Source organism: Amia ocellicauda, unplaced genomic scaffold (genome assembly GCF_036373705.1).
Source record: "Amia ocellicauda isolate fAmiCal2 unplaced genomic scaffold, fAmiCal2.hap1 HAP1_SCAFFOLD_58, whole genome shotgun sequence".
In the NCBI taxonomy this organism is placed as follows: Eukaryota; Metazoa; Chordata; class Actinopteri; order Amiiformes; family Amiidae; genus Amia; species Amia ocellicauda.
The window spans coordinates 368465-388210 of record NW_027102988.1 but is presented as its reverse complement, the minus strand read 5'-3'; the positions used below and the strand labels follow the sequence as shown (position 1 = coordinate 388210).

Sequence of the window (19746 nt, the reverse complement as noted above, 5' to 3'; positions counted from 1 at the left end):
CGTTTTTCTTGATTTTTTTGTTGTTATTCTGTCTCTCACTGTTAAAATACACCTACCATTACAATTATAGACTGATCATTTCTTTGTGAGTGGGCAAACATACTAAATCAGCAGGGGATCAAATACTTTTTTCCCTCACTGTATATATATATATATGTGATTTGATGTGTATTCTTATTTGATTTCCTCCCTCCTCAGGAATCACTGATAAAACATTGTTATTTGAAGGAGAACCTGACCACTTAATTCCCTCCATATCGGAAGTCCTGCAATGATCCATGTTCTGCTTGGAGGTGCACCAGAAACGGCCAGTCTTGATATTTATGATTGTCCAGATATTGATGTCCGTGAAACAATCAAATTAGTAAGTATTTCAATGGTTGAAACTTGTGTTTGCTCTGTATTCTAAGTTTCTGTGCCTTAGGGAACCTTTGTGACATACTAAAAGGACATACTGGTAAGATGTTGGGCACTTTTCAAACAACAAAAATGGCATTTGGTTAGTTATAAGGGACATTTATACCAGTCTGTGCAAATATCTATGCATATTCCAATGTTTGCTGCAGGACTTACAGATTGAGTGAGGGGGTCAATATGTTTGATTCAGAACTAACCACTGCTTCTTCAATTTTGTTTTAAACATAATTTAAAAGAAAAGTGGGCTATACATTGGTCTTGATAAAAGGAGCAGTGGTCCCTGAAGCTATTATTTTAGTTTTTTGGTCACAATTCCTAAAACCCATTTTCTGTAAAATATGTTATCAACTTGCATTAATATATTATCCAAAGTACAATCATACTAATCATGAAGATGTTCGTATTATTATATTCTAAGGGTTCTAGTCTATTGTGCATTGTGTTTATTATTAGGCCCTTCTCTTATGTTTTACAGTTGTTATTATTATTCCATACAATACAGGGATTAAATTAAGTATTTTAACCACAAACTTGAAGACAAAGTCTTTGAGGAAAGCAGGGCCCTGTTCGTTCCAAGGGTCAAGTTTCTTAAGACTCAAATAGCTATTTAAATGACTTTCGTATTCAGTCGACTTAGTCAATTGTCCAGCTGGATGGCTGGGCACAGGTGGGCATGTGCAGTCTGTAAAGTTCTTTATTTAATAAAGTCCTTTAAAAGAATTCTTCCTACGGCTCAATCTCCTTCTCCCAGTTTAACCCTTCTGTTGCTGGCAAAGACTTAGTTGGTTTCTGGTTCCGGTTCTGGCAACAGAGATACAAGTTGAGCTGTGGCAGCGAGTTACTGGTTTAGGTGAGAGAGAGATAGAGATGCCGTGCGTTATCCTTTATAGCCCTGTCAGATCAATAGGTGATTGGTTCTTTAGTTTGTGAGATTGGATTTCGGTTTCAGCCCCCAGTGTCCTATTGGAGGGGGGCTTGATTTATGACTGATGTCAATCCATGCCATCTTTTGGAAATGCCGGTTGGCACGGGTTCGTAGCTCTGTGTCGGGATTTCGGCTCTCGTCCATTTCAAAGAGTTTTTATTTCCTACAGGCCCCCTTCCCCAGACATCTCACAGCAGGGATTCCAAGCTATTTGGCCCATTCTCGGTGCCATCCTCCCAAGACTGTCACTTTGATGTAAACCAGTTCACATGCTGATGAGTTAAGGAAATCTGATAAATTTGGGGGGGAGAGGTCTTCTTTAGATCAGTGCTTCAGCTCAGAGCTAAAATGCTCTTATCAGAATACACCCAACATAACGCTACACTGGTTAATTCTGTTCTGGGAAAACCACAATCCTGCAGGTTTAATAAGTCTCTCTACACATCAGTCCCTGCGTACCTTCAACCAATGGTCATTTTGACCAATTAAGCCCAAGAATTGAGTCAATTAAGTTGTCAAGGACTACCCAGTGAAGACGTGAACTCACGACTAGGTCACACTGTGAGCTCACCAGAGCAGACATTACACTGAGCTCACTGTGAGCTCACTTAGCGCTTTTCCAGCGACATGGAGCCGGAGCTGCTGCTCGGCCTGGGATCCAGCTGATCTTTTTTGAACCGGCCCGCTTTTCCACCGGTTTTGACGTCACTGGATGTGGGCGTTCCCAAGCATGGAGTAGAAGTGGAGAAACACAGCAATAGTAATCAGCACCGAGGCGACTGCGTCTTTAAACCCCATTTAACATCACAATCAAACTCATTCCGCGTCTATGGCAAATCGTAACCCTAATGTTACAAATGTTCCCTAAACACCTATTTTGCAGGATCAATAAAAAATTATTAGGATTTTTTAAACTTTTACTGACACACATAGTTAATAGCAATGTGTTATAACTTTACCGAAAATAATAATCTGTATATCTTTAATTGTTTAGACGTTATTAAGATATAATGCATCTTTCACATAGGGAACATTTGTAACATGTTAGGAAAAACAAACAAATGATTTGAAAATATTCATAATTACAGCATACAATTTGTCAGGCTTCATAACAATGGTATTTATAACATACTCTGTAAAAATCAAGCAAATAGCATTTGTGGTTCACGAGACAAAATATATATATATATATATATATATATATATATAATCAAAGCTATCAGACTATAGCAGCCGGTGTATGAAGACACATACGATTATACAGCATTATTTGGCAGCTTCGCAAGACCTAATTTGAAACGTTGTTGGTAAGTTAGATAATTAGTGGGGACCCGCTATTTGCAGTTCTTCCCCTCCATAATTGCTAAAATAAAGTTTTACTGACATTTTATTGACCCTACCACTGCATAGGGCACATCTGTAACATGAACGCTACTGAATGGCACATACATTGAAAACTACGGAGAACTGAGACAAATCCACTTTACACTTCATAAATAATCTTAAAACGTTTCCAACCAAGGCAACACCCACTTGAAATACGTTCATTCTCATTTTTGGTAAACAAAAAGAGAGATTGTTACATATGTTCCCTATGATGCATCTACAGAGAGAGAGAGAGAGACAGACACTAACTCTCTCTCTCTCTCAGCTGGGAGTGTGTGGGAGGGGTCTGCAGTGAGCGGGAGTGCTGCTGAGAGCTCTGTCCTTTGGCTGCGTTTTTTTGTTGCTTTACTTTTTTCAGTTTGTTTATTTTGTCTTCTGTTTTCAGTGCTTTTCTTATTGTGGGGGAACAGGGGAGGGGAGGGGGGAGTACCGGTAGTTCTTCCCGGGTCGGGGGGTCGGACCCCCTGAATGCGTCTTTTGAAAAACTGACCCGACGCCATGGAGTCAAGATCGCTCCGGTGCAGTTCTGCCCCCTAGAGCAGTGTGTGTTAGCGGTTGGGGAGGTAGCAGGGTGTGAAAATATCAAGTCTGCTGCCATTGTTATCTTCTTAAAAACCACTGATCTGCTCAATCAGCTAGTGGCTAATGGCACAGTGTTAGACGACACTTTCACCCCGGTGTTGCCGCTCGCTGCTCCTGCCCGGAAGGTAACGCTGTCTAACGTCCCTCCGTTCATCCGCACCGGCTCGGGCAGCTGATGTCCGGCATTAAGAGGGTCCCGCTGGGCTGCAAAGCCCCGCAACTGAAACACGTCGTGTCCTTCCGAAGGCAGCTGTATATGATCCTCAATAACATCAATGAGGATCTTAATGTCTCCGAAGTTGGATCTCTCTTGCTGCCACCACCACGAAGATTGCTCTTTAGTAATGTTGGAAAGTCAAAGACAGCAACCGTCAGGGTTCTTGCATATGACGTATTCGTGCTGCACCTCTCTGCAAGGATCCAGGACAGTTTGTCAATGTAAACTCCAGTGCCTGGGAACTTTTCCACCTAAAAGACAATGGTAAATAAAAAACAAGTTTATCCCCAAACTATTCTTATATTATGTTAAGTGGAATACATTATCAGTAAGGCTGTGATTTTGTTACAGAAATGTGTTATTAAAGACCACAGTATGTCTCAATTCTAAGTTTATTAATTTACAGACATAATAAAGTCAGTGAATCTGTGACACCCATAATTCAATTACATTCTTATTATCAACTATAACTATGAATATAACTGATAATGTAGCATCATTAGATTGTTTACAACCAATATTTGTTTTCAATATATATATTTTTACCTTGTCTTTGTAATATTGTAGACCAAGAGTGTTATACCTGTTTTGGTGATTCTTTGTCAGATTCAGAACAATTTGCTGTGGGGCTGTCAGAACCACTTGATGGTGACACACTTTTGTCTTCATTGCTGATAAATGTGGCTTTTGTTACAATTTTTTTCAGATTGTCCAAAAGGTCTGGAATCTCTGGAGAAAAAAACCTTAGTATTAAATGATAATCATTTCTAGTAATATATTTAATACAAAGTGAAAACAAAACCATCAATGCCTGCAATTATACTTGAGAGACTTGCTCTATGTTATTGGCAAACTGACCTTTTTGTGGGTCATTAACATTAGCTACAAAAAAATAAAAGAGATAAAATACAAGAATTACCAGGTCTAATGTAATGCATATAGTCATTAATGTAGGATTATGAAGTTATGTTGAAAACTTTATTTAATAATCAGTATTATTAAACTATTAGACAGTGCACATTAAGAGTCTGTATTGTGGTTCTAGATAACTTCAGTATGATCAACTATAATACATTACTCTGGAATCTAAATTACTGAAGAATAACATTTATCAAGATAAGGAATTATTTGCTATAAATAAAAAAAACTTACCATCAACCATACGGTTTCGAAGACATTGGTTTTCATTTTTAAGTCTTGTGTTTTCCTTTTCGAGCTGCTTAACTTTTTGCTGTAGCTCAACTTCACTGGACTCTTTAAATGTCTGTAGAATATGACGGGATCTAATTCTTGAAGCTCCATCGGTTTTCTTTCTTATTTTGTGCTGTATTCAGAGAGGAAAAGAGTTTAAAATGAAAATATATATATATATATGAATATGATTAAAAAAAAACAATCCTGCAATACATTTATTTAATATTTGCAGTAATTATCTCACCGGTAACTGTGGTTCATCAAGGTCACTATCATCTGAAATTTGAAGTTTTTTGTTTGGTTTAGGTACTCTCTTCATTTTAGGACAGGGCATTTTTGTTAGGTCATTAAGTTTTCTTCTTAGTTCGCCTTCTTTTCCTAAAATAAAAATAAAATAAATAAAACCCTGCATTATGTCCACAGATATTTGGGGATTATATTTATTTGTCATAAAAATACTGTGCTTTGACCATACAAATTAAGATGAACAGCCAACACTGAATCAAAACTGAAGTTAAATTATATCTGGTTTAATTTATTTTGTGATTTGGGGGATTTTATTGTATAGCACAACACACAATAAATCGTTCTTACAAATGCCAGTCAAGTATGACGAGTTTTAGCGCCCTCACCACCACCTACCATGTTATAAGAGTATGTTAGAAGTACAACACATTAATAACTTAAACATTCATTTCAAATATACTGTGATTGTATATATCAAATAGCATGTAAAGACTTTAATGTTTTTTTTTTAAATAAACATTGTTACCAGTCATAATGATCTGCGCTTCATGGACAGGCCATCCACCTTTTGGAGGTTTGTTCGTGTCTCTCCACTCTGCTCTGAAGTTTCGAGTCGTCTCTTCGTCATCATCAGCAATGCTGAATAAATCAAAATTGCGAAAGCAAGCAGTGGGAATCACGCTGTAAGAGTCTTTGTCGACCCCGCTTTCCCACTTCACCAACGCGTGCATCACCGCCATACTACCTTCACCTTCTCGTCCGTTTTTTCTGCGCGTTTTTCCCCCGACAAGTCACGGCACAAAAAACAGTCCCGCTCTGCATTCTGGTACTTGGCGTTCTTAATAACACCAACAGGGTGTAATCGCATAGACCACTCGAGTATAAAGTACTACATATCCCATCAGTTACTGTTTTTTTTCATTTTCTGAAACTGCAATTTAGCACTTTCAACTGTTTCTTAGTGATTCCTAGAATTACTAACCGGTATTGTAGTCAATGCGTTTATAACCTTTTTTGTTTAACGATTTGTGTGTTATCCTATGTGATCCCATGGTCTTTGATTTGGTCACGGAAGTGATTTGTCTTTGATTTGTTGATCTAGAGTTGAATTTTAATTAGTTTTTCCCTTTTGTATAATTAGTGTAGTGCTACATTTAGTCTTTGTTTTTAAATAAATTTGACAATTTATATCTTTGGAATTGGTGTCTGCGTCCAATTATTACAGAAATTGAGTTCTACAAGACTCCAGGATTCGTGATAAGGTGATACTATGAATTCACTTCTTTAATTGAAATGTATAAGTGTACCTTACGCTACATATATGTATGTATGTATGTATGTATGTCCAATTGCTTTGACAATACAAATGAATTGAATTGAGAGGGAGAGAGAGAGAGAGAGAGAGAGAGAGACAGACAGACAGACAGACTGACAAACAGAAAAACAGACAGACACAGACACACACACACACAGAGCCAGCCAGCCAGCCAGCTCAGCGATGACATCACGAGCCTCTCTCAGCTGACTGCTATGACATCACAGAGCACGTACATTCCGTTGCTTGCCGTCTGTCAACCACTCAGTCACTGCCAGCCAGACTGGCTGGCTGGCTGGATGGGGGGGCTGCTTGCTGCTGCTGCGTACCTTAGCAAGCTTATTTGCTTGACCGGCCTTCCTACTCCTCTGCCCACATGCCCACCTATGCCCGATCTGCTGTTCACCTGGATCACAGCTCCGCCCCAACAAGGCAGAGCCCCCCAAGAATGGTACAAACTCACCCACGATCCCCTCCACGGAAAGCTATAGCAAAAGGCAAAAGCGTTATACGTAATGAAGAGGAACCCGAGTCCAAGACGCATCCGACCAGCCATACATATTTGTGTGTATTAAAGATCACATTTTCTTACATTTAGTTTTTCTGTACTTTATTACATCTTATTGTGATTTATAAAAGTATTGTTTCTTTTCCATATGTATGTATGTATGTGTGTGTGTGTGTGTGTGTGTGTGTGTCTGTCTCTGTGTGAAAGTTAGTGTGTGTGTCTGTACGTGTGTGCCTGTCTCTGTGTGAAAGTGTGTGTGTGTGTGTGTGTGTGTGTGTGTGTGTGTGTGTGTGTGTGTGTATATGTCTCTCTGTGAAAGTGTGTGTGTGGGTGTGACAGTGTGTGTGAGTGTCTGTCTGTCATGTAACTCGCACATCTGTGAGGGCACCATTTTTGCAGAAGAGATGTACACATTTTGGAGCAACATATGCTGCCATCCAGACATCATCTTTTCCAGTGACGTCCCTGCATTTTCAAACAGATCACATTTTATTACACTTTGTTTATCTGTACCTTATTACATCTTATTGTGATTTATACTTGTAATGTTTCTTTTCCATATATATGTATGTACAGTGGGGGAAAAAAGTAATTGATCCCCTGCTGATTTTGTACGTTTGCCCACTGACAAAGAAATGATCAGTCTATAATTTTAATGGTAGGTGTATTTTAGCAGTGAGAGACAGAATAACAACAAGAAAATCCAGAAAAATGCATTTCAAAAAAGTTATAAATTGATTTGCATGTTAATGAGGGAAATAAGTATTTGACCCATTTTCAATGCCCTGGCTTAGGGAAGGAGGTTCTCACCCATGATTTGACGGTACATGGCCCCGTCCATCGTCCCTTTGATGCGGTGCAGTTGTCCTGTCCCCTTAGCAGAAAAACAGCCCCAAAGCATAATGTTTCCACCTCCATGTTTGATGGTGGGAATGGTGTTCTTGGGGTCATTCCTCCTCCTCCAAACACGGCGAGTTGAGTTGATGGCAAAGAGCTTGATTTTGGTCTCATCTGAGACCACTTTCACCCAGTTCTCCTCTGAATCATTCAGATGTTCATTGGCAAACTTCAGACGGGTCTGTACATGTGCTTTCTTGAGCAGGGGGACCTTGCGGGCGCTGCAGGATTTCAGTCCTTCACGGCATAGTGTGTTACCAATTGTTTTCTTGGTGACTATGGTCCCAGCTACCTTGAGATCATTAACAAGATCCTCCCATGTAGTTCTGGGCTGATTCCTCACCGTTCTCATGATCATTGAAACTCCACGAGGTGAGATCTTGCATGGAGCCCCAGACTGAGGGAGACTGACAGTTATTTTGTGTTTCTTCCATTTGCGAATAATCGCACCAACTGTTGTCACCCTCTCACCAAGCTGCTTGGTGATGGTCTTGTAGCCCATTCCAGCCTTGTGTAGGTCTACAATCTTGTCCCTGACATCCTTGGACAGCTCTTTGGCCATGGTGGAGAGTTTGGAATCTGATTGATTGATTGCTTCTGTGGACAGGTGTCTTTTATACAGGTAACGAGCTGAGATTAGGAGCACTCCCTTTAAGAGAGTGCTCCTAATCTCAGCTCGTTACCTGTATGAAAGACACCTGGGAGCCAGAAATCTTGCTGATTGATAGGGGATCAAATACTTATTTCCCTCATTAACATGCAAATCAATTTATAACTTTTTTGAAATGCGTTTTTCTGGATTTTCTTGTTGTTATTCTGTCTCTCACTGCTAAAATACACCTACCATTAAAATTATAGACTGATCATTTCTTTGTCAGTGGGCAAATGTACAAAATCAGCAGGGGATCAAATACTTTTTTCCCTCACTGTATGTATGTATGTATGTATGTATGTAAGTGTGTGTGTGTCTGTCTCTGTGTGAAAGTGTGTGTGTGTGTCTGTCTGTGAAAGTGATTGTGTGTGAAAGTGTGTGTGTCTGTCTGTCTGTCTGTGAAAGTGTGTGTGTGTGTGTGTGTGTGTGTGCGTGTGTCTGTCTGTCTGTGAAAGTGTGTGTTTGTGTGTGTATGGGTGTGACAGTGTGTATGAGTGTCTGTCATGTAACTCGCACATCTGTGAGGGCACCATTTTTGCAGAAAGAGATGTACACATTTTGGAGCAACATATGCTGCCATCCAGACATCGTCTTTTCCAGGGACGTACCTGCATTTTTCAGCAGGATAACGCCAAACCACATTCTGCCCAGATTTCAAGCGCATGGTTGCATAGGCAGAGAGTGCGGGTGCTAGCATGGCCTGCCTGCAGTCCTGACCTGTCTCCGAATTGAGAATGTGTGGCGCACTATGAAGTGCAAATTAAGACAACGAAGGCCCTGTGCAGTTGCGCAGCTGAGGAAATGCATAATGGATGAATGGGGGAAAATCCCGCTTGCTAAACTTAACCAAGTGGTGTCTTCAGTGCCCAAGTGCTTAATAAGTGTTATTAAAAGAAAAGGTGATGTTACATAGTGGTAAACAGTCGACTGTCCCAACTTTCTTGGTTTCTTTTCACTGCTAATGAGATGCTGTAGAGTGAGTTAGTTATATTGCTTTCAGGAGCTCTAATCGTATTGATGAGTTCATGCAGCATTTGTAATTGAATTTCAAAAAGAAATCTTTGCTGTCTGGCCTGTGTGTATGAGATGTACTCTGTCAATCTTTGGCTAACAACTGAAACATTGGTAGAACAGAAATGGCAACATAAAAAAGAAAAGTACATTTTAAAAGAGCACATTAAATAGGATGAATATACAGTTTTTTACAATCACTTTGTCACTCATTTCAGAACCTTGATGTCATTTTTCAAAACTAGACACAAAACTCAAAACGGTCATCACTTGTAACACAGGCTGTCCAATGTTCAAAACATTGCATTGTGCATTCATATCTTTAAAGAAACCTAGCACTTGCAGACTTGTTGGTTCAAATAACTCATTTATCATGAAATACCATAGTAACATAGTAACACAGAAGATACCGATAGTTTCACTGTGTAGTTGTTCGTACAATCATTAAATATTGTAGTACAAAATATGTGATACATGTTTCATTATGGTACTACACATAAATACATCACTGTAAAAGGACTAGTAGAGAGAATACTACAGACACAGTGGAATCATTGAACAAAATCTGAAATGTATTGATGCAATACAATCAAATCACACCATAGGTTTCTTTGAATCCATGCAACAATAATTAGCTACAAAAACGAACAAAACTACAGTAAAATGTCAACTGCAGTGTTCCTCACCTGGCTTAGTGTAAAAAGCAAAACAAAGGATTGATTACTGTACTTCTAAATTTCCATCAGCCCTGTGTTCAGGTTCAGGTTCTCACAACCATTTTTCACAAGAGGCATCTTGAAACTGAACATACCTGAACATACTCAGTCATCAGCTGCTTCACTCTGTCTGCATTTCTTTCAAAAGGCACACTATACTCTGTGCTACACATTGGTATGCAGTATACAGTCATTTGACAATTGAGAGTAGCCTAATGTTTAGTGCATGCTGAAGACTTGCCGCTTCTCAGTACGGACATTTCTGATGATTGAGGCCACAGTTGATCCTGAGTTGATTCTGAGGTTTGATTGAATCATTGTAGCTGCCTCAGTCATGGTCATGCCATGATTTACAACATGTTCTACAACTATTTCTCGGATTTCACTGGACACTATTTGCTGTTGCTGCCGCTGTCTGGTCCGTGGCCTTGTCCTCTACCACGTTCCCCCAACACCTCTCAAATGAGGCCCATGGCTGCCTCTCTGGTGAGGCCTAAGCCCTCCTCTATGACGAGGCCCACGACCACCTCTCAGAAGGGGTGCATGTCCCCTTCCATTCCTTTGACCACCACGTCTTCCTCCTCCCACTGCTTGACCTCTATTGTGACCTGGATGACCTGCCGGCTCCATGTTATCACTGTGTTGCTCGGGTGGATAGCACTCATTTCACTCGATACTCGTACCACAATGTGAAATCAATCATCAATAACCAGTTGGCAGTATTGGAAAAGCAATTACAAGGGCCTGCATACATACAGTAATGTCAAATCTGATGTGGAAGAACAATCATCTTCAACCAGGTTGGAGCGTTAGTTGCAATGCCTTTAATACACGCAGCGTGGAGAGGAACAGTGATTCAAGAAGATCCCAAAGTCGCTCTGCCTTCATTTTAACAGTCAGAGCTTTTATACACAAAAATCAAAGAGCTGGTTATAATCAGAAAGTCATTACTATGTTATCTTAAAAGTTAGCTAAGCAGAATTTATATCATTATAGGACAGAGTTCATAGATCAACACATGGATTAGGGAGCAGGCACTTCAATCATACTGTTTGACATTGTCTCCAAGATTCTCATCGTAAATAACAAGCAGAAATCAAACTACCTTCTGGCCTGACCTTCTAGCTTGACCTTATCTTTCTTAAGTATACAAGAGAGAAAAACAGGTATTAGAGAAAGAATTTCTAACTTTCCTTCCACACTGAAAACATGGTGTGGAAAAGTGCTACATGATGATGAATGATGATGAAATATTACATCCATAGATAATGTAGTCCAACTGGTTCATGCTCCTCGGTTATTGGTGTCAATGGATCTCATTATCCTGAAACTTTCATGATCGAAACATGGAATACTGTTCGTCAGTTTCCATAAAACTATGAATTAAGAGTAATGCAACAGTCACTTATCATTTTGAGCAGCTGTATCAATTGATAGTTAGATCTTTGTAATGAAATGAATAGACAGTGATCTCAGATGTAATGTGTGAATTGCATTTTGAAATGGTAATACTTTGACGTTAAGTTGTATCATTTTAGTTCAATGAACAAATGATCTGAGGTTGATGTGTATTGTATCCAAGCAATTGAAAAATGTGCATTTTGATCATCGGGTGTGAGTTTAGTGTCTAGAGTTTTGAAAAATGACATCAAGGTTCTGAAATGAGTGCCAAAGTGATTGTAAAAAAGTGTAATATCAGGGGACAGTGGCTATTACTGATCTGGCCTTCCGTGGCCTCTGTATTAATGTAACAGGTCACATTGTATGTGTACACTGATACTTGATAGTATAATATAGTACAAGTAAAAAACATACATAGGTATCATAGAAGTATTTTGCAGAAATGATTAAGGATAGTTATCAAAATGGAGAGGAAATGCTAAATCCAGTCTCCCCAGGCTGAGCTTCTATTGCTACACCTGCTAAGTGGCTGCTGGCCCCACTATATGGATAGAGCCACACCAAGTACAAGAGTCTCCCCATTGCTATTTATATCTCCCTATCCAGTCTTCTATACGTGTCAGGTATACAAGTGTGTGTGTGTGTGTGTGTGTGTGTCTGTCTGTCTGTCTGTCTGTGAAAGTGTGTGTGTGTGTGTGTGTGAAAGTGTGTGTGAGTGTCTGTCTGTCTGTCTGTCATGTAACTTGCACATCTGTTAGGGCACCATTAATGCAGAGATGTACACATATTGTTTATTTTCCATATATATGTATGTATGTATGTATGCATGTCCAATTGCTTTGACAATACAAATGCACTGAATTGAGACAGAGAGAGAGAGAGAGAGAGAGAGAGAGAGAGGTGCTAAGGCACATTTGTAACATAAATTAGGGAACATTTGAAACATGCTTAGGGAACATTCATAAGAACATAAGAACATAAGAAAGTTTACAAACGAGAGGAGGCCATTCGACCCATCATGCTCGTTTGGTGTCCATTAATATCTAAGTGATCCATGGATCCTATCCCGTCTATTTTTAAATGTTCCCAAACTTTCAGCTTCTACCACTTTCCATCTTGAATGCCTTGAAGCCCAATTTCCATTTGTTGTCCCCTGGTGCGTGTGTCCCTGCTGATCTGGAAAAGCTCCTCTAGTTTGAGGAACCTTTCATGATTTTGAAGACTTGGATCAAGTCCCCACGTAATCTCCTCTGTTCCAGGGTGAAAAGGTTCAGTTCCCTCAGTCTCTCCGAGTAGGACTTTCCCTTCAGACCTGGAATAAGTCTGGTTGCTCTCCTCTGAACTGTCTCTAAAGCAGCAATATCCTTCTTGAAGTGTGGTGCCCAGAACTGTACACAGTATTCCAGATGAGGTCTAGCGCATTGTACAGTCTTAACATTACTTCCCTTGTTATAAATTCTACACTTTTGACGATATACCCTAGCATTCTGTATGCCTTTTGTATTGCTTCCCCACATTGTTTGGATGGAGAAAGTGAATCCACATAGATTCCTAGGTCTTTCTCATGCATTACTTCATCTATATCTGTACCTCCCATAGTGTAATTATAGTGGACATTTTTGTTTTACTGCATGTATTACCTTGCACTTGTCCACATTGAATTTCATTTGCCAGGTGTCAGCCCACAACTGAATTTATCTAAGTTCCTCTGAATAGCATGTGCTGCCAAGATTGTATCTGCTAAGCCACCTATTTTAGTATCATCTGCAAATTTGACAAGGTTGCTAAGTATCCCAGAGTCCAGATCATTAATATAGATTAGAAAAAGCAAAGGCCCTAGTACTGATCCCTGTGGAACTCCACTAACAACCTCACTCCAGTTAGAAGTGACTCCTCTAATATGTTTCCTATACATCAACCAGTTCATAATCCATCTACTTACATGACCCTGAATGCCTACAGCTTCCAATTTGAGGATCAGTCTTTGGTGTGGAACCTTATCAAAAGCTTTTTGGAAATCTAAGTATATCATATCATATGCTTTCACGTGATCTACAGCTGCAGTTGCATGTTCAAAAAAATGTATTAAGTTAGTAAGACATGATCTGCCTCGTCTAAACCCATGTTGACTATCTCCAAGAATATGGTTTTCATTGAGATGCTCCTCTATTTTCTGTCTAATCATTTTTTCCAACATTTTACAGGTGATGCAGGTGAGACTGATTGGTCTGTAATTTCCTGGCTCAGTTTTGTCCCCTTTCTTGTGGATTGGTATGAAATTTGCTGTCTTCCAGTCAGTGGGAACATCCCCTGTTCTAAGTGTCATTTGAAATAATCGAGTTAACGGCCTATACATAATTTCCCTCATTTCTTTAAGTACTGTTTGAAATATCCCATCTGGCCCAGGTGATTTGTTTGATTTTAATTCTGCTAGTCCCTTTAGTACCTCCTCCTCATTTATCCTGATCTCTCTTAGGGTTTGACTGGATTGATTGTCAACCTGTGGCATGTCATCTGTTTTTTCTTTTGTAAAAACCTCTGTGAAATACTCATTTAGAATATTTGCCACATCTTGTTCGTTTTCCAAGATACCTCCATTTTTGCCCTTTATCTGTTTCACCTCCTCCTTAATTGACCGCTTGCTGTTGTAATTTTGAAAAAAGCTCATTGCATTGGTTGTAGCTCCAAGAGCTATGTTTCTTTCTATTTCCCTCTTTGCTTTCCTGATCCCTTTCTTAAGATCTCTTTGCAGCTCAACATATTCTATGTATTTTGTTTCATCACCATCCCTTTTGTATGTGCTATACAACATTTTCTTCCTCTTTATATTTTTTTGCATGCCTCTGGTTTGTATGTATGTATGTATGTATGTATGTATGTATGTATGTATGTATGTATGTATGTATGTGTGGAAGGAAAGTTAGAAATTCTTTTCTCACAACTGTTTTTCTCTCTTGTATACTTAAGAAAGATAAGGTCAAGCTAGAAGGTCAGGAGGCCATAAGGTATTTTGATTTCTCTTTGTTATTTACAATGAGAACCTTGGAGACAATGTCAAACAGAATGACCTACGTGCCTGTTCCCTAATACCATGTATAGACCTATGAACTCTGTTCGATAATGATATATGTTCTGCTTAGTTAGCCTTTAAGATAACATAGTAATGACTTTCTAGCATGTATGTATGTATGTATATATATATATATATATATATATGTATGAATGTATGTATGTCCAATTGCTTTTGACAATACAAATGAATTGAGAGGGAGAGAGAGAGAGAGAGAGACAGACAGACAGACAGACTGACAAACAGAAAAACAGACACACACACAAACACACACACACACAGAGCCAGCCAGCCCGCCAGCCAGCCAGTCAGCCAGCCAGCTCAGCGATGACATCACGAGCCTCTCTCAGCTGACTGCTATGACATCACAGAGCAAGTACATTCCGTTGCTTGCCGTCTGTCAACCACTCAGTCACTGCCAGCCAGACTGGCTGGCTGGCTGGATGTGGGGGCTGCTTGCTGCTGCTGCGTACCTTAGCAAGCTTATTTGCTTGACCGGCCTTCCTACTCCTCTGCCCACATGCCCACCTATGCCTCTACTCCAAGATACTTATACAATAGAAAAACTATGGTAATAATAATATAGCCCAAGACAAAAAATATTAATCTTTCTAGACTGTATTAAAGTTCAGCACTTCGGAAAAATAGAATTATTTTGTATTTCAATAAAACAAAAATTATTACTGGTATCCACACACCCAACCAATGTAAATGTCACGGACGGTGTTAATTAGCTCCTTAATCACCATTACTTATTATATTTATATTTCACTTCACTTTATGCAATATGGCTTGTGTATTTCGTTTGGTTCTATATTGCCATTATTTTGTGTGTTGATTATCTTTCACTTTATTGTTTAATTTGTTATTCACGTATTATTTTGATTGTTTGCACGCGTGCCTTATTATTTTTGTTTCTTCTTTCTTTCACAACTCACCTGGGTCCACCTGCACTCTTCACACGCGTCCCCACTTAATCACCCTGCCCTGGGAGAGGAGAGGATTATCTGCTGTAGTCCACTTTCCAATGTGGGAGGTCTCTGCGGCTCATATCTCATTCAATTATTTATTCATTTATCCTACATCAAGTTTATTTATTTTCCCACGTTTCATTCAATCACCATCAGAAGCTCTCTGTGCTAAAAGTGGCAGCACATTTGTCTCACACACATCAAACTCACCTTTTCCTGCTTCCCAAGCCTTATCAACTTACTCAGACCCTCGTCAACTTACTCAAACCCTCTTCAACTTTGGTTAACATTGCTCTGCATTCTAACAGCTATTCTTTCTCCTATTCTTAATTTCTTACAAGAAATGTATTCAGGTTTTTTTATCAATATGTTTTATTTATATTTATACAGATGTCACTCCATTATTCGTTTATTGAAGTCATATATGTACCTAACAAAATATTAGCCAATAGGCCATTGATCTCAATAATGATTCCCATAATCCTAGGACACCTTCTCTTTTACTCTCCCTTTCCATTCTTACTTTTCTCCTGTAAAGCATTTTATATTACTTGAGCTTACTTATTCTATAGTTGTAATCTTATACTTCTGCGGTATCTTACCCTTTTCCTACATCACTCATCTTAAAACCATGGTCTACTTTGACTTTCATTTCAGGTATTATATGCTAGGCACCAATAACCAAACATTTTCTGAAAGACTGTAACATGTCACCAGACTGTTTACATTCTCCTGCTTTCACAGGCTGTCAGGGCTGCACCAGGCTCTCTTCTAGCCTTTCGTTTCCTTGAATTTGACTTTTGACAGAGCTTGTCCATAACATGATGTTTAACAAACAAATTCTGGTTCTTCTTGTGGAGACACCATGACTATTTATGTATTACTATTATTATCCATCTGTTTATTCAATGTATATTTTGGATTACTTTTCTTATAATAGTCTTTCTTTCTGATTTCTGATGCTTGAGGCACTCTGTATAGAGCCAAAGATCCTCATGAATATGATAAATCTGTTGTTACATTTTTAAATATAATTCTAAAATGATTGCCAAAACATAGACATTTACCTTATATCACCTTCAAACTATACATATACATAAACACACAAAGCACATACACATTGATATCTAAAGATAATTCAGATATCCGATCTGTGGCATGTTTTATTGACCCTGCAGTGTCTCAAACAGCCCTTATAACTTATTATTTAAGCTTATGATTATTTAGAATAAAATGTCAAATAATCCCACTCGATTATTTCATTATTTCACTATCTCAGTTTTCTTGATCCATTGTGAAAAAGTTCTGTTATTTCCTCCTCATCTGTAGAGGCTACATTAGCCCACTCCCCGGTCTGATATTCTTGTAGTAACTGTATCCAAATGTTGGGCGGACATTTAGCCTTCACGATGATGTGTACATCGTGCGGGTGAAGGAGGTGAATAACCATCTTTTCATCTAGAATATCCCAAAAAGTTGTGTTACCCTGGTTTGGTTTTAATTTTGGGAGGGACGCCCATATCATTTCTTTTTCTCCTGGGGAGAAGGGGACATGGGTTTTAGTCGTATAGACTATTGATTGACCTTCCTCTTTACTCTGTCTAGTTTTGACTTGCATGGGTGCAGCTGGGACCGTTTTCAGAGCGGTCAGATCTGGATACAATGTATTATTATAACCAAAATCAGTGATTGATTTATATTCCGGATTATATGGGGGAGGAGCGCTAGCAAAACCTCCTTTTTCATATTCCCATGCTTTGCGATCTAAATCATCCCAATCGGGCCTGTCGTCCTTGGAGTGATCTGTGTCGCGACGCGCTCCTAACATGGCAGCACATCGCGCACCTACACCTTCACCTTTTCTGACCACTTTTCTTGCCCTTCTAATTTGCCTTGTAGTTCTATTAATTCTATCGTATTTTTCACAACTTCTTCTCTCAATTCACATTACTGTTTATGATGATCTTCCATTTCTGTTATTTTCTTTTCTTGATTCTCACCAACCTGACACAATATCACAATTCCTTTCTCTGTCTTATCTGGTTGTTGTTGCTTCCACCAGTCCCGGTGCTCCTTCGGAGACCAGTCTTTCTCCCAACTTCCTTCCAACATTTTCTTCTCTACATTCTGTTTTTTTATTTCTCAAAAAACCAATAATGCTGGTGTCACTCACTGTGACGATTTATCTGAAATATTACATTATTATATATTATATTATGTATATATATTATAATAAAAACAAACACTCCAGTAAGGTACGGACACCCGTACATGACACTGGCTAAGGTAAGGGAACCCATAAACAACCATAAGCACCCCCGGACCTAGGACAGCCTGTAACTTGCTAACTTGCTAACTGTTTTGTTTGCTTCTCATCGTTTGCTGCTAGTTGCATGCCAAACGAGTTCGTTCTGTCCAAAATATAAGCTTTTTTTCTTCTAATAAACTCAATAAAAATACAGTGCACTAGCAACTATTTCCCTTTCAAAAGTTGTAGTCCCGTTTCAGTTAAAACAAAATGTGTTCTTCAAACAAAGAAAATACTTGTGTTTCTTTTCCCTCTTTACCTGCTCTTATCACAAAGCTTCTCAACACAATCTCAGGTGCAGGTGCACTCTGCGCTATCCTTTGCCCGAGCTTTGTCCAGGAAAACTCACTGTAGCCATCTTAGTTCAACACGGGCTCTCCTTACCTGCGAGTCACACGGGTCCAGTTCACTTTGCAAGTGAACAGTCTCTTCTCAGAAACAATAAGGAAACTTGGAAAGAAACACAATCCCAGGTCGGTGTTAAAAAAAAGTTCTTTGTTTTCATATTAAAAGAAAACATTTGTATTTTCTCTGCACACTTCACAGCTCCAATTAGCACACTCAACTAATCCCTGCCCCCCTCAGAACCGTCACTAAAGAAAGGTACTCACAGTCATTTTAAATATGACATCCTGTAGTGCTTGTTTTCAAAATATGATCTTATTATCACTTGTACCAAATAAATCCTTTGACCCACTAATACCAAATTACAGTTAGGGGGGCCACAGATGTGATTTGAAAATACGATCTTCCATGTCTTTCTGTTGTGTTTTGACCTGGGGATCTGTAATTGTCCAAGTGGCTACTGCACATGTACTTATTTAATATTAAATGTGTTATTTAATTAGGCTTGGTTCTGGTGAGCATGTACAAGACGTCAGCTTTTTAAATAACTGTGTGTATTGGATCATACACATTTTAGAAATACTCTCTCAAACTTCCCGCATTGGTACCTCACCAGGGAGGTAGAAAACAGCAATAGCATTGAAAAAGTGTGATTGTAGTTCTGCTCTTCTGCAATATATTTCTACAATATCTTTAACATCTTCTTTAACATTGTTTTAAAGGCTGGGACCAATATGGTGGAATATCTCCAACACACGGACATTGAGAGACTCGACCCCTTTGTGCTGCTGCTCAGAGACCAACTCTCAGTTGTCTCTGAGTAGGCTATGGATCAGCTTCCTTTCCTAATATGAAGGAGACCATGGATACAAAACCTATGAAAAACAGGTGATTATTGTTATTCTTCTCATTATAAACTACTTAATACATCTCTCCCATAAAGTACAACAGGATAGTGGTGACGTCATTCAGGATTGGATTGCCATTGGTCAAAAGCCCTCTGAGAGAAATTGTGTGGCGACACTCCACACTCTTAGAAGAAATTGTTCTGCACAGAACCATAAAGGGTTCCTCGAGTAATCGCTCTGGTGGATCCCTTTATGGTTCTATGTAGAACCCCTTCAAAGGGGTTACATGAAGAACCCTAAACATAGCGTTCTACACAGAACCATTCGTTTTAAAATGTTATATATAGAACCCATTCAAAAGGGGGACACGTGCTATACCTGAATTTGTTTTCCAAATACAATCTTTAAAAAATGTATGAGTTCATATATACAAACACACATACACAACGTAGAAATCGCACTACTAGTGAAGTAACTTCATTTACATTATATGCCACAACTCCTCAATTTGGAACGCAAAAACAAGACATCTGATGTAAAAGTGTAAACTAATTACGAACAGCACTTTTGATTTTTATCTTCAATTCAGGGGCTACTTATTCGAACAGTAAACTGTATTCTCTCTTCAGAGTGACTGGAATGTTTTTGCCTACATTCAACTTAAATATGAAAGTTTCCAAAAACGACATAGTTTTCTTTAAGGCTATTCAATGCCAAACACAAAATTCTCTCTGCTT

General features: G+C 39.0%; 1 non-coding gene across 1 annotated transcript; it reads right to left on the bottom strand.

Annotated features, from left to right (window-relative positions):
• Window positions 1–6702: 6702 nt before the first annotated feature.
• On the bottom strand, window positions 6703–6817 carry LOC136738816 (U5 spliceosomal RNA). The gene has a single exon (XR_010812710.1). It is a non-coding gene; the product is annotated as a U5 spliceosomal RNA (small nuclear RNA).
• Window positions 6818–19746: the final 12929 nt, after the last annotated feature.